The sequence below is a fragment of the Dendrobium catenatum genome, unplaced genomic scaffold (genome assembly GCF_001605985.2).
Source record: "Dendrobium catenatum unplaced genomic scaffold, ASM160598v2 fragScaff_scaffold_671, whole genome shotgun sequence".
In the NCBI taxonomy this organism is placed as follows: Eukaryota; Viridiplantae; Streptophyta; class Magnoliopsida; order Asparagales; family Orchidaceae; genus Dendrobium; species Dendrobium catenatum.
This window is the reverse complement of record NW_021319133.1, coordinates 63,415-79,531: the sequence shown is the minus strand read 5'-3', so window position 1 is coordinate 79,531 and position 16,117 is coordinate 63,415. Positions and strand designations below refer to the sequence as shown.

The following is a 16,117-nucleotide window of genomic DNA, read 5'->3' as shown; positions in this document are numbered from 1 at the left end:
AATCGGGGTGATTGTTTGTCTAAAGGGCAAAATTCAAGTGGATTTTAGTTCGCAAAAGGCTTGTGCCCTATCAAGTATATCCTATAATTCATCACTCATGGGTATTAGTCATTAACAAACATAAAAAATAAATAAATAAATAAATAATGAAAAAATAAAAAGTCATTGACAAACATACGGGATTTAGGCGTGACTGCAATTTAATGGTTACTTTTTGTAGTAAAACATCATGTCAAAGAACCTTGGTCATTTAAATGTCATTTATCAAGAAGACCACCAGTTAGAGAATATGAGTCATATTCTTACTAGAAAAAAGTTATTTGAGAATGAATCTTAATAATATTCCTGACAAGATATTAGCTATTTGTGAGTGAAGATTATTCTTAAATTTATTGCTCTTGATAAATGGCAGTGGTGGATAGATATTTTCTTGAAGTTAGGTGTAGATTTCCCTTGATTTTTTGAGCATTCGTAAATATTGATTTTTTGAATTTTATTGAAATTTAGGTCTCGAGTTAATGTGTAGATTTCACTTTATTTTTTGAGTATTCGTAAATATTGAATTTTATTGAAATTTAAGTCTCGAGTAATTAACTTTAAAATATGGGAGTATTTCGAAATATATGATCCCCTTTAATTGAGATTTTTTGTCAACACAAACTTTATGAGATGGCATTAAAATCATTTAAAATATTTATATTTGCAGTATAAAATTTTGATTTTGAGAATTAACCTCTCATATTAAGAATTAGTGTCAACATGACAACATGGTCATCATAAATGATTTTAAATAAGTTTATTTTATTATTTGAACATTGTTACCTCTACCTATTTGTCAATAGATGACTGGGTTCAAATATCAATTTTGTGAATTTTTATATGAATGTTAATTTGAGAGTTTGCATATTTCTAATAAATTTTCTTTGAAAAGTGCATTGAAGACTTTCTTAAAACATGAATGTCTTGGGATGTTAGACAGCCACCATAACTACCGTAATGAACCAAATAACAGTATATGAGTAATACCCACGAGAGCAAACCTCAGCAAGAAACAAGGCATTTAAAAAAATGAAATAAGGGAGGAAAAACAAGAAGGATTTATTATAAGAAAGCATAGTCTTCCATCAAATGGAAAGTGAAGATAAGCACAATAAAAACCTTTTCAAACTCAATCTGCAGGTTATTGATGAGTTGTTGTTGAGTCTTAGCTTTTCCCATCATTGCAGGCATCTCTTTCTTCAAATGGCTAATTATATAAGCATGAATTTTTACTGCTCTTGCACGTTTAACAAATTCATTTATCTGCAATTAAAATATTAAGAGACAAAAATGTGAAAGGCAAAGTATACGTTATTAAGGCATGTCAATGGAAAATAAGAGTAGTCTTACTCTGCGCGCACAAGATTTTTTGGGTATATCTTTTAAATCAGAAATAAGGTTTTCTTGTTCTTTTTCAAATAGTTCCTTCCCCAGTGGACTGATGTCCGCTTCACTAGCTGGTTTTTCATTGAAAGAACTGAAAATTTAAATCATAAAGTTTAATAAAGAAGAACCATAAATGAACAAAAATTAGAAACTAGTCAACTTTTCTGAGAATCTAAAATTGAACTAGATTTTCATGATAACAAGTAAGAACTGCATCAATAAAACTCCAGATTCAGCGAAGAAGCAAATTTAAATTGATATCTAATTCTTTATGATAACAGTAGAAATTAGTTACCGAAATAGACGCGCATGACCTCCGGTGTATTTAGAACTTTACCAAGTGACCACAACGAAGCTCCATAGACCCTCATAAGCTGGTAATAATGGGCAACAATCAGTTATTGTGCAGCCCAAGATTATTGTTGTTATGAATGTTATTATGACTACTGAATATATTGAAGGAGTAAATGGGAGTTTTCTGATCCCACTGGAAATAAATGTGAAAAGGAAAACTTATGGATTTTAGTATTAAATATTATTAAATTAAAATTTCACCTGCTGATGGTCAACTTGATTAGCCTTATTTAAAACCACACGTATCTTATCATCATGATCCCGTAAAGACCCAATGACATGTCTGAATTTATCACTTATATCAAGTTTATACGGGTCAAATAAAAGAAGTATAAGGTCACACTTTTCCGCAAACCATGAGGCAACCCCTGTAAAATCATAGCTGCGCTGTGATCGTTGTTTCTCTCCAGAAAGAACACCAGGAGTGTCAACAAATGTGATGTGGTCCAGCAGCTATATACAAACACAAAATATTAGTCTTCATATTGTGTTAACAATGGATACTTTTTGGAAGCATACTGAATGCGGCATTTGTGAACACTCAAATTTTGATAAAAAAGCTGTTCCAAATGAAGTCAGACCACTATAAGGCATGTCTGCTTGCACTGCGACAGTGTTGCCAGGAATGCTCCTCTCCTCTGGTCCGGACTGCATTAGTACGAAAATTTGAAGAAAAATATTAAATGAACTTGTGCCGAACATGGTGCTGATAGCGCATGAGAATCTGATTAGCAATGGAAGTGTAAGAAAGGAAAGTAGGTGAAAAACATAAGAACATACAATGGGGCTCATACAATAAGGGTATCATACACATTTAATTAGTTTTCAGCGTACAACAGCAAAAAATAAAAGAAAGAATGAGTTGAAACAGATTCAAATTGGAATGTAACAAGTCACTATAGGTTTAATGAAATATATGATCAAATAGTGACGCAAATCGGAAAACCTATACTTTTCGGAAACAATTGAAGCGAATGGAGATGAGCATATTGATATTCAAATTTGTGATATTGATTTAGTAGTTTCTGCTTCTTAATTTTTTTTTATTTTGATGTGAGATGCCTAAACTAATGCTTTCTACGCAGAATGAGTTGTTTTCCTAATGTATACTTTGATTTTTCTTAATCCGTTCAGCTCTCTAATCCACGGTTCTTGATTTTGTTCACTGATTGGTTTGGTTCAATCACTATGTAGTAGTTCAACATTGACTTTTGTTTTTTTCTGCTCCTTTCCATTTGTATTAGATTTGATCCTTTGGCTTATTTGGCTAATGCGCCTAGGACTATAGGGAAGCTGTAACAATCTTAAAGATTGTCTCTATCCAATCAATAAAAACCAGCTTCCTGCATACTATGGTTTGTAGAGGTAGTTTGCACCATCAATGAGACACCACAAAGAACTTAACTAAGAAAGGGGATTGTCTGGTCCTAGGCACTTGCACTATTAACATTACTTAAGTTCATCGTCACATGTGCATATTTTCCTTAATCAGAATTATAATCTCCATCTTTGTCATAATCATACAAAAAATTGCATTAAAAATATATGTGCTTCAGCCATCGTTGATTAACTAAATGCTTTCTACGTATGAAAAACAGAGAATAGCATGTAAATAAAATCTCATGTTTTTTTTTTTTAATTATTATTTTTTAAAATCTAATGTTCCGCAGAAGTAAAGGCTTATTTTCTCATCAGCCTGTCTTGTCTTCAGCCGGGATTTAACTTTAAGTATAATTTCGTAAGTCCTCTAAATCCGAATTTACTAAATCCTAAGAGTTAAATCTTCAAAACTGTTGGGCAAAAAGTATCTTAAATCCTGATAAATCTTGTTTGATTGTTTGATAATACTATTTAGGAATTTAAGGTGGTTAATTCATGAAATTTATATTTTAAATATCTACTTATTATTTTCAATTTTAATTAACATCAATAAGTTCCAATTATGAATAATATAATTAGAAGATAGTTTGATTATCTAATAAATTATCTAATGATTTAATTATTGATTACAATACTAATTATCTAATAACTTATTTAGTTGCTATTTTAATAAGTATTTTAATATTAATTATAATAGTAGTTATCTAATTAATTATTTAAAAGAACTACTCTTTTAATTACTATTTACACTGCTAATTATGTCATTAATTTTTTAAGTATTATTTTAATAATTTTTTAATAACTAATTATACTTATAATTATCTAATTAATCAATTAAATATTCTATTACTAAATAATAATTTAATTAATATTTAAATCACTAATTATCTAACTATTTTATATTTCAAATTGTCTAATTAATTCTTCAAGGTCTCTGTGGGCTCCGGAAATTCGGCCCTGGCCTCTGCTCGCTTTTCTTTTTATTCGGCGAGGGAGTTTTAACTGATAAGTTCCGAGGTAAAATTCGGAAGGCAAATGGGTTTGTAGATAAGACACTACCCAGCGATTTCGCCCTCATTTTGCGAGGACTTTATGATCTGAGTTCCGATTTCCTATAGGCGCAAGGCCCTATAGTTAATTACCCCTCTCGATTACGAGAGAGAACTTTCGATTAAGGCTAGTCGTCAATCAGATACGTAGTATCTGGCATATAGTAGCAGCATAGGTTTGGGATGTTGGAAAATGGTTGGGAATTGAAAAGTTTGATATTTAAAATAGAAATTTCACCATCTTGCACTTAGAGCGGATGGTGGGGGAATGAATGATGGGCCCGATCAAGATCCCATGGTTCCGTCATCCCGTGCTATCGTGATCCCTGGTCTACTCAGTTAGAGGAGGTAGTCAACCCAACCTGATAAAAGGATCCTTATCGGCAGCCATGGGCTGCTTCGTCCAAGGGGACATTGTAGACCTGGGGGAAGTATTTGCCTAAGGGGACAAATTTGAATCCACCTTAGCTAACAGAGGGCTTTGTGCCTTATCGATCATATCCTATTGATTTATATCTCAAGAATTTGATGCCACTAAGGATAGTATTGGCTCTGGCCATAACCGATATTTCGTGGTGCCATTTAGCGGCAAAACCACTCGGCTCAGAGGGTCCCGGGTCATAACCGTTTATCCTGCGATGCCATTTGGCGGCAAAACCGCCGGTTAGAGGACACGTACCACGTCCTTACTGGTAGGAGATTGTTTAAGAATGGATCCTAGTGATATTCTCGACCAGGCATTAGCTCTTTGTGAGCTGAAGTAATATTCGAATTTGTCTACCCCGGCAAACTGTTGCGGATGATGGATGGATTTTTGCTTTGAGTGTTTTATGGTTAGATTTTGATTTTTAAATATTTTTGGATTTTGCATTTTTGGAATTTTGGGTTTATTTGAGTGGAGCTTTGAAGACATTTTAAATTATTTGTGGACCCCTCCGATTGAGATAAATATTCAACACGGCCATCATCGGGGTGTTTTGGGTTATTTTCATTTAAAGCTTGAACCTTGTTGACCCTATAAACTTGCTGATAGGGGATCGGATTTCGTAGGATTTATATTTTTGTTAGTGAATTCCCTCAATTATACGCCATGAAGGCCTAATATGAATGTATTGTAACAAATATATCGGTCGCCACAACCGTATATTTATTTAATGGTTCGAACCCTGTCAACTTCTATTGATCCGTATTAAAGGATCGGGTTTGAACTTGAATTAACTTATTGACCCGCATAGCATCCCTAGATATCACGTGTATATTTATAACACGCTCGCTGGGGCCCATGTGGGTGTTTAGGGGTATTTTGTAATTAAACCCTGTCGACTCCTTTTTACCTGTTAAGGAGGATCGGGTTTAAATTTAATAACCCGTGTAGCATCCCTAGACATCATGTGTGTACCAATAACACGCTCGTCGGGGCCCATGCGGGTTCTATGATTGCTTTTACCCCTTTTAGTGTAACTATATATATACAAACTACGGTGCACTACTGCGGGGGTATTTTAGACATTCAACGGGTCTTTCATGATGGCTCATATAAGTCCGTCTTTGTCGTAGTCTTTTCAGCATTTGCTTACAGGTAGTGTACTTTGTGTACAATAAATTTCTTAAAGTGATTTATAGGAGCTAGCATTTGTTGAGACCCTTTGGCACTGGTTCGTGGTCTTTGATCCTTTCAGTACATCTGATATTATTGCTCATAGGCAGGTAGATGTATTCATTCATTGGCTAAAATTGACTTCAAGATACTGCATTCACTAAAGTCTTTTTGTATCGACCCACAAATAGTATGTTGTTCCGATATATGTATTCATGAAGAGCCCGTATGTATTGCAGATCTTTTTGTAGTGACTTGTAGGAGTTCGTACACTTTGCAAGTTTGTGTGCATTTACATGCATACTAGCTTCCTTGTTATCATTCACAAAGAATCTTGGTAGTGGCTTGTTATCATTTATGTTAGGACTACTGCATGTATTTCAGATCCTCAGGTTGTAAGGAATTGATGCTTTTGACAGATACTAAGTGGTTGTTGACTATGAGATAGCTTAGCATTCGACCTCGCCTTTGGTTAAACTTCTATATGAAAGAGAGATCTCCTACATCTGCCTGTGAACCCCTTTGTTTGTATGTGATGAGTCTCCTACAATAGTTCGTAGGAAATTGATATATTTTCTTGACATCTAATTGTTTTGCCTGTTAGGGTGTCGTGGTGTTTGTTGCATGACATCTGTTGCAATTCTTTTGCATTTGCTCACAGGTACTCATACCTATAGTGGATTTGTAGTTCTTGCTTACATACGAATTATAGGGTATTGCTACATCCACTTTGGCAAGTTATTATTCCTCGTAGGTGATCTATTATGTATATCCTGCAAGTTACTCGATACTTGTCAAAGTCATCATATTCATCATGCCTCCTTGCTACTTGCGAGCAAATTGTATTTGCAAGTTCTTCTTTCATGAGGATAGTTTGCAATTTGCATGATGAGTTATTATCCTACTCATTGAAGTCTCCATTCCACAGAGATTATTGTCATGAGTCGAATGTTATCATCCAAGAAGAACTTCATGTCAAAATTCGTGATCAATTCAAACATAAACCACCACTTGTTTATTTGACTTTTTTAATTTCATCATTTTTAACAATCATTAGGACTTTGATGTCATGATTCAAGTCAATTTCTTTATTTTTGCTCAAGTCCAAAGCCATTGTAGTTCATATCCACGTTAAAGACCAAATCATTTGCAATCAAGTTGCAAGAATTTACTTGTACTCAAATCATTCAAATTACTCCTTAATATTCAAATGGAGTTCAAGTTTCTTTGTGATCATATTTAGTTAGATTCTTATCACTCAAGTTAAGAGTGAATCAAGTTCAAGATGAGTTTAGTCAAGTTTTAATTCAAATTTTCATTTAGCTCATTTGATGTTCTAACCAAATTCAATGCCAATTCATGTCCTTGTTTGAGTTCAAAGCACAAGTTCAGCTCATGTTCACAAGTCTAGCTTGAGTCCAAGTCCCCTGGGGTTCGATTTCTTTGTCAGCTTCGGTCCACATTCAAGTTAACCTTTGTTTGTTTATGTGGCAGAGTCTAAATCCTTCTCACTTGGTTCAAACCAAGTTCAAAAGTCTCATATGCTCTTGTTCAATTCAAGTTCATGTTCAATGCAGTCCCAAATCAAGTCCTCTTGCACTTTGTTCAAATGTTCAACTCTTCGTTCATTTCATTTGATTTGCAAGATCACTTATTGTTATTCAATCAAGTTCCAATTTTTTTTATCAAGTCCTCAGTTTCAGTGGAAATTTCGGCAGCCTCCCGGCGTCTCCCCTATTTAGGGGAAAAACCAAAAGGTAACCTTCCCCTTGACGCTATGTGAGCGCTTCAGGTAGGTGTCAAAATGACACCGCGGTTGCATATTTTATTAAAACTCCCCGTTCGCTACGTGAGCATTTAAGGGTTTGGAGCACAAGTTAGAAAAAACACAAATTTCCCCCCTCTGTACTATGTGAGTGTTCGAGGGTACTTATATAAAAAAAACACACTTTTTTATCCCCTTCGCCGCAAGCACCGCACTGGTTTCCCTCTTTACAACGCTACGTGAACGCGTAGGGGGTTTGCCGGTTCGTTGCTAGCTTTGAAGAGGGATTCTTAAATCACCGCAAGCGCCGCGCCGGTTTCCCTCCCTACAACGCTACATGAGCATGTATGGGATTTGCCGTCCCGTTGCAAGCCACGAGAAAAGAATCTTTTTTTAATAATAATGATAACTTACTGATTATAGCATAAAAAAATAAGATAAAACAAAATAATAGTAATAATTATAATTACTCTAATTATAAATATAATTATAATTATAGTTATAATTATAATCATAATTATCATTTATTATTATTATTAGAATTAATAATAATAAATAATATAAGTAATTAGATTAATTATAATTATAATTAATGATTAACCAATCATTAATTAACAAAACAAATAGAATAAAATGATAGTAGTTTTATACATACTACCTAGGTTGAATTAGAATATTACTATTTAAGAATATTAGAAGGGAAAAGGTAGTGTGATCGAGTCTAGGGCAAGAGAGGAGATCGGTTAGAGGGGTTCAAGGCGTTGAGGGGGATTTTGCTTCGGCTATGGCTTAATGAGGATTGAGGATTAGAGATGTACAGTCGACGGCAAGGTAGGTCAGACGCTGGAGTTTGCCTCAAGCAGAGAAAGCGAAGGCAAGGTTTTGGTACAGGTAGGGGGCAGTGCTCTCTCTCTCTCTCTCTTTCTCACTCTCTCTCTCTCTGTGGGCCGACGGGAGAGATGGATCGAGTGGAGGCTTCAGAAGTTTGCGGTATGGAGGGAGGAGAAGACAGCTGGAATTTTGAGTGTGGAGTTGGAAGAAGCCTGAAGCGGCTGTGGCTTGGAGTCGAGAGCCTTACTCAAGGTTTTTGGGTGGAGCAGCAGAGAGCGAGAGAGCCTGAAAGGCCTCGCTTCACCTTCCTTTTATTAGCGACGGGAGGCTGCGATCGAAGCTAGTTTGCAGGATATCCGGACTGATTCGACGTCGTTTGCAGAGATATGACTATAGCATCGACGGGTCTTCGGCGGATTCTACGGGTATGATGTGGATTTTCTTTTCTTCTCTTTTTTTTGTTGTCTTTGAGGTCAATAAATGCCCCTCAACAAATGTGGTACACGTTTTTTGTATGCTAATTGACCCTGTGGATCTCTAGATGTTTGCTCTAGATGTCACACTAGGGCTTTCATTCAGTGGATCTCCAAAAATTATCTTGGATGTCACACTAAGATTTTTTTTCTCCATAGATCTCTTGGATGTATCAATAGATGGTTGAGATATTGATTTCTTTTACCTGTATTTTGTGCTGCAGGCATTGATGGAGAATTACCTGATTTGTCTTTATTAACTTATCAGGTGATTTTTGTACCTTCGGCCCTATGCTTCTTGCTTTGGCGGGCATGATGAAGGAGTAGATGTCGATGACCTAAACCCTTAGGTTTGTATTAGGTCGATGGCGAAAAGTCATCGGTCCAGAGCTTTGTGCATAACAGACTTGTTGATGATAGAATCCATTTAGTTCAGCCTTGGGCTTTGTGTGAACTTTGGGATAATTTTCTTCAGTCCTTTGCTTTGTGCTTTGACGGACTTGTTGAAAAAAATTCCTTCGATCCTCACTTTGTGCTTCACGGATTTGTTGAAGGATTTGCATGTTCTGAATTCAGTTGATAGTACCAAACGTAGGTAGTATCTTGATCCTTAACCAATTGAGAAGACTTTAATCTAAATCACTTGAGTTCATCAGATCGGGAGAGCTAAAATTTGATAGCTCTTTGTCCTCTGGTTATTGAAATGGGGGTTCCTCTATTACGACCTTTTTTATGGCTTGTTGAGTGGATGGAACTGCCCGCGATCCGATCATATTTGGGTTTGTTGGATCCGACCTCTTACATCAATTCAGGCTTCAGACTTGAGCTATGGGAATTGCGCTCCCCAATGCTAACTTTACTGAAGTTGGCAGATATGGAGTCATCCTTTATGGTTGTAGATTTTGGAGCCTACGAATATTCAGTTGTTGCTCGAGATCCCTCCTTATCGCTGGAACTTTGATTCTCCAGCCATTTAGGAGAATTTTATAAACAACGATCACTTGAACTTGTCGAGCCAAATTTGCCTTCGTGCTTCCTATAGTCCCTATTGACGGGTTGACGAAATGGGGGTTCCGCTACTACAGCCTTTCTTATGGCTTATTGAATAGATGGATCTGCCAGCGATCTGGCCATATTTGGGCGTGTAGGATTCGACCTTTTACACCCATTCAAACCTTAAGCTTCAGGCTGTCAAAAGACTTCAAGCTTCTTCGGCTCAATTTTGTAGGAGTGTGTACCCACAAAAGTCTCTTTCTTGACTTATGAGTCATTGTTCATTGAAGAAGGTGATGTCTCTAACTTTTGAAAGATCACCTGTATATACTCTAAAAAGAAATCATTGTATTCTTTAGCACAAAAGAATATTTGAATTGATAATTTTAAATATTTATTTGGAGATCTCGGCACGCAACGCGATGTCGACCCGAATAAATATTTAAAATGCCCCTGCCTCATAGGGACATTTCAAAGTAGAATAAATTTGAGAATTTTGAGATTTTTAAATATTTATTTGGGGATCTCGACGTGTAGCATGATATTGATCCAAATGAATATTTAAAATGCCCCTATCTTGCAGGCAAATTATGGATAGGCTTTGTATTTTTGAGATTTTAAATATTTGTTCGGAGATCTCTGCATGCAGCGCGATGTCGACCCTAATTAATATTTAAAATGTCCCCTGTCTCGCAGGGGCATTTTGGATAGGCTTTGTATCTTTGAGATTTTAAATATTTATTCATGGATTTCAGCATACAGCGCGATGTCGACCCGAATAAATATTTAAAATGCCACCAATCTGATAGGTGATTTTGAAATGCATTCTTGTGATATAAGAGAATTTCAAAATATGAATATAAGCATGCTTTAATAAATATGCATATAACACTTTGATCATTATAAAGTACATTAGACATGGAATTTTCATGCATGATAATTCTTTAAATTTTGGCCATTGATAGGTGACATAGGCCTATGTCCGTCCATATCAATCAACTGATAAGCTTCTCCTTTTTATACTATCTTTATGATGAAGGGACCATCCCAGTTGGATATGAATTTGCCACTGATTTTTCGGTGGGATGATTGGTCTTCTTAGCACCAAGACCAATTCCCCTTCTTGAAATGTCCGAGGATGCACCATACGATCAAAGGGTTTTGCCATTCTTCCTCGGTAGATTTCCAGGTTTTGTTGAGCTTGTAATCTGAGTTCATCAAGTGCGTCGAGCTCTTCCATTCTTAGGCGAGCATTCTACTCTTGAGTGAGGTCGTTCTGGATTGCTACCCAGAGTGATGGTAGTTCAATCTCCAATGATAATACAGCTTCAACACCGAATACAAATGAAGAAGGAGTGGCTTTAGTTGGCATCTTGTACGTTGTACGGTATGCCCATAGTGCCTCTGTCATCTTCGTATACCACTCTCTTTTGTTCTTGGTGAGGATCTTCTTCAACAATTTCACCAGCTTTTTGTTGAAGACTTCTGCCACGCCATTTCCCCTTGGATTATATATGGATAAATACTGACAATCGATTTTGTGCCGATCAACAAACTTGTAGATTTTTGTACTTTTAAATGCAGTACCGTTGTCTGAGATTATACGGCGTGGCACACCAAATCTGTAGACAATATTATGGGTAAAGAAATTTATCACATGCTCGAATGTGACCTCTCTGAATGGAGCAGCTTCCGCCCACTTTGAGAAGTAGTCTGTTACTGCCAGAATGATGCGATGTCCTGCTGATAATGGCGAATCTATTGGCCCAATAATATCAGTACCCCAGCATTCAAATGGCCAGGATGCTATTGTTGGGTGCAAAGGATTTGGCGGCTGATGTATAACATCATAGTAAATTTGACACTCGTGGCACCTCTTAGCGTGGTCGGCCAATAATAATCCATTCTCTTGATTTTAGCGGCCATTTTAGGACCTGACTTATGTGCTCCACAAAGACCTTTATGGACTTCTATCACCACTTTATCAACTTCCTTGGTCCCTAGGTACCTTAGCCACATTTGATCAAAGGCTCGTATGTATAACGTGTCATTGACAAATACATATTGCAACACCCTTTTCGAATTTATGCGGTCATAGAATTTTATGTCAGGAGTTTGTTTTCCTTGAACTAGTCAATGAATGGCTGCCTCCAATCATTTTCGACTTCAATATCTAAACAATGCCACCACGATTCTGAAACTTGACTAGCTTTATGTCTCTTGGCCACGTGATATCCTTCCGGATAATTTTCCATAATGATCTAATGGAGAGGTTGAGGGTCAACTGGGGTTTTATCCTGCTGACTTGAATATGGAATTCACTTTTCCTTCGAGAATTGTAACAGAGTGTGTTCTAAGATCCGACAATTGTAAACTCCGATGAATATAAGTTTCTCCTCATTGGAATTTGCCATTTCCTTGGCCAACTTGGGCAAGCAATCTGCTTTGGCGTTCTATCCTCAAGGAACTCGAGCTATTTCAATATTTTGTACTTGCTTAAAAAACTCAAGGGCTCACTGATTGTAATGAGCTAATTCAACCTTAGAAATCTTGTAAATGCTCAAGACTTCATTTATCACAAGTTGAGAGTCGCCGAAGATTTGAAGATTTTGAATTTTAACGTCGATCGCAATTTCCAATCCTACTATTAGAGCTTCGTATTCGGCTTCGTTGTTGGTCCGAGATTCAGTAAAACTGAATAAGAACCTCATTATGCCTCCCTCTGGTGCTATGAAAATGAGCCAATGCCAGCTCAGGCCCTTGCAATATTTGGAGGTCGGGCAAGTCTAATAGATGATGCCCCATCAAAGTACATCTCCCAGAACGGTTGCTTTTCATTCTCTTCAACGTAATTACATGATTTGTTCATTACGCAAATCATCGTTTAGTGGGGAATCTGTCGGGATAGGATGTGCTGCTAAGAAGTCTGCTAACACCTGTCATTTTACTGCCTTTTGTGGCATATACGTGATATCAAATTATAAGAGTAGTACTGCCCACCTAGTTAGGTGACTTGTCAACGCTGGTCTTGTCATCAAGAACTTCAACGGATCGATCTTTTATATCAGGGTGATTCTGTGAGAAAACATATAGTGGCAAAGTTTTTGAACTGCAAAAATCAACGACAAACAATGCTTTTCAATAGGAGAATACTGACTTTCTGCTCCACTGAACCTCCGACTGATGTAGTAGAGCGCATTTTCTTTTCCTTCTTCATTATTCTGAGCCAATAAGGCTCCGAGGGACTCTTTTATTGCTGCTGCATATAGTATAAGAGGCTTCTCTGGAATTGGCGCTGCTAGAATGGGAGGATTTAACAAGTATTTCTTGATACTATCAAATGCTTCTTGACATTCTTCGTCCCATTTGAAGCGAACATCCTTCTTCATTAATTTTGAAAATGGCTGGCACTTACCCGATAGATTTGATATGAATCTCCGAATGAAATTAATTGCCCTTGTAGTGAGCAAAGCTGTCAAAGGTTCTTTGGAGGTGGCATCTCCATGATTGCCTTGATCTTATTGGGGTCGACTTCGATACCTTGATGACGGACAATGTACCTCAAAAATTTGTCGGAGGAGACCCCGAATACATATTTGAGGGGGTTCATTTTTAGATCATATCTTCTGAGATCTTTCAAATGATCTTTTTGGCCAAGGCTTTTAACAACAAGGTCATCTACATAACACTCGATCTTTTGATGTATCAAATCATCAAATATGTGAGTCATCGCCTGCTGGTATGTGGCACCAGTGTTCTTTAGGCCAAAGGGCATGACTGTGTAGCAGTATATACCAATGGGTGTCCTGAACGACATGTGCTTTTCATCCTCTGTAGCCATTTTGATTTTATTGTATCCTGACAATCCGTCCATAAAGGAGAACATGTCATAGTTGGATGTGTTTTCCACCAGGAGTTCAGATACAGGGAGTGAAAAATCATCTTTTGAGCACGCCTTATTGAGGTCCCGAAAATCGATACAGATACGAATATGCCCATTCTTCTTCTTCACAGGGATGATATTGGTGATCCAATCAGCATACTTTTCTTCTTGTATGAAGCCTGCCTCAATAAGCTTCTTGGTTTCAACAATTACCTATTCTTCTATCTTCAATCTCATTCTCCTTGGAGCTTGCTTGACGGGTGCTGCATCAGGTTTAATGGTCAATCTGTGAACTACCACATCAGGGGCTAAGCCAGGCATCTCAGCATATGTCCAGGCAAAGTAGTCCCTGAATTCACAGAGAAGTTCTTTTATTTCATCCACTTGCTCTTTTGGTAGAAGAGAGCTAATGAAGTTTAGGTGATGATCCTCCTCAGTTCCCAAGTTGACTTCTTTTAGCTCATCCATAGTGGCTACCTGTCCACCATCTTTAAGCTCTTCTGGTGATGGTTTGGCCTCAACTGGTTGATCATCATAATCATCAACTTCGTACACCCCCTCATCACCATCATCATCAAATTCAATTTCCCTGCATGTGATTGCTTGGAAAATCTCATTTTATGGGGTACTTTCGTACAATAAATCCTAGTCCCTTTTTTATAAAAATATCATTTTTCTTTATTGAGTGGGGATTTCTTCGATACCAGAGGCTCAAGTAGAAATGAACTTGATATTTGGAGGAACGAGTTTTATCTTGCTTTCGCAACATTCTTTGAATATTTCTGGTATTGTACCTAGGAAACCTCGTAGGTACTAATTCCTCGGAATCAATGAGTGTATAAAACCAGTCTCGATTTATCTCTTCTTCGAGTTTTCCGATTGAATAAAATAGACTAACTAGTCCATTCTTCGTTTTTCTTGGGGGAGGTACATAAAATGTCACGATCTCTTCAACATTGTGCACCTCTTGCAGGGTGACCTCTTTGAAGTGTTGTAAGGGAACACGTATGACTATGAGTACGTTATTTGAGATTGATAGGTTATCTATCCTTCTGGAGAATACATCCTGCACTGTATTCATGTAGATAGAGTCATAGTCATAATCAACATTTAAAAATTCAACCTCCCTACTCCATTCAACCGTTGATCGGCGCATCTTCCGGGATTTTGTTGGGGTGGCATCACTTTCATCTGTGTCACTCCCTAAATGAGCCACATATTTTCTTTCTTTCGAGGTGGTTGATGCCTTGAGAAGAGTTGGCATTGCCTTCTTTCTCCCCACTTGCTTCTTCTTACTTTCTTGTTTAGGTTGCATTGTAATTTCTGTGTCTGATGCCTGGGCCTTGAGAGGGCTTTGTGACTTTAACTTCTTTGGAATGAAGTACTTTGCATCTTCATATATCTTTACTTCATGGACTGTAAAGGGTCGAATGTCACCAGATATTCTGAATTCTTCTATATCCCTGAAGATACTTCATGCATTAGTGTATTCTTGATGGGATGATACTGTACTCATGCAACCAGGGGCAGCCAAGGAGTGCTTTAAAGGCAGTATCTGTATTAATCACATGAAATTTGGCATTTGTATGAAGTTCTCAAAATGTGAGAGAGAGAGCGTAAATAATCCCAGGGTCTTCTGCTCTTTCTCATTAAATCCATGTACTATTAGCTTATCTAACCCAAGATGCTCCACATCAAGAAATAATGATCTTAGGGCTTTCAAGCTCATTAGATTTATGGATGATCCTGGATCGATCAGGATTCGACTAGTCACCATCCCATCACTTTCTGCAGTAACATATAGAGGGAGATTATGATCAGCCGTTCCGAGCATCATGTCTTCTTCAGAAAAAGTAATGAACGGCTCATTACGAGCTTGTAGGACCTCTGTCATATTATGCTCAGCAAAATATGTCTCATACCTTTCGGGGTCTTTGAGAGCCTGAATAAAAGCCTCCCGAAGGTCTTTGGACATTATTAAAACATCATATATGCTGAGTTGTGCCGAAATTTTCCTCAGATGAGATAAGATATTATAATATATTCCCTTGGTTGAGATATCTTTCTTCTTGGTGTCCCTAGGGATAATGTCTTCATTGAAAACTATCTCCTTCCCCTTATCTTTATTAGAGCTCCCTTTCTTTGGTGGGGGTGGCAGTATCTTACCACTCCTTATTTGCACTTGATCGACCTCCTCTGATTTAAGCTCATTTATTAGGATATTTTCTTCCGAGTCAGTCATTGTTGCATCCAGGGATTCATCTGTTGATTCAGAATCACTACCCAGATTTATATATCCCATCTGCGAGGCTATGTCAGGGCCCGACCCATCTTCCTTTGGAAAGTACAGATCCTCTAAACTGTAAT

At 37.2% G+C, this 16,117-nt stretch overlaps 1 pseudogene; it reads right to left on the bottom strand.

Moving 5' to 3' along the window:
* LOC110094331 overlaps positions 1 to 16,117 on the bottom strand; it is an 80,781-nt pseudogene that overhangs the window by 34,278 nt on the left and 30,386 nt on the right.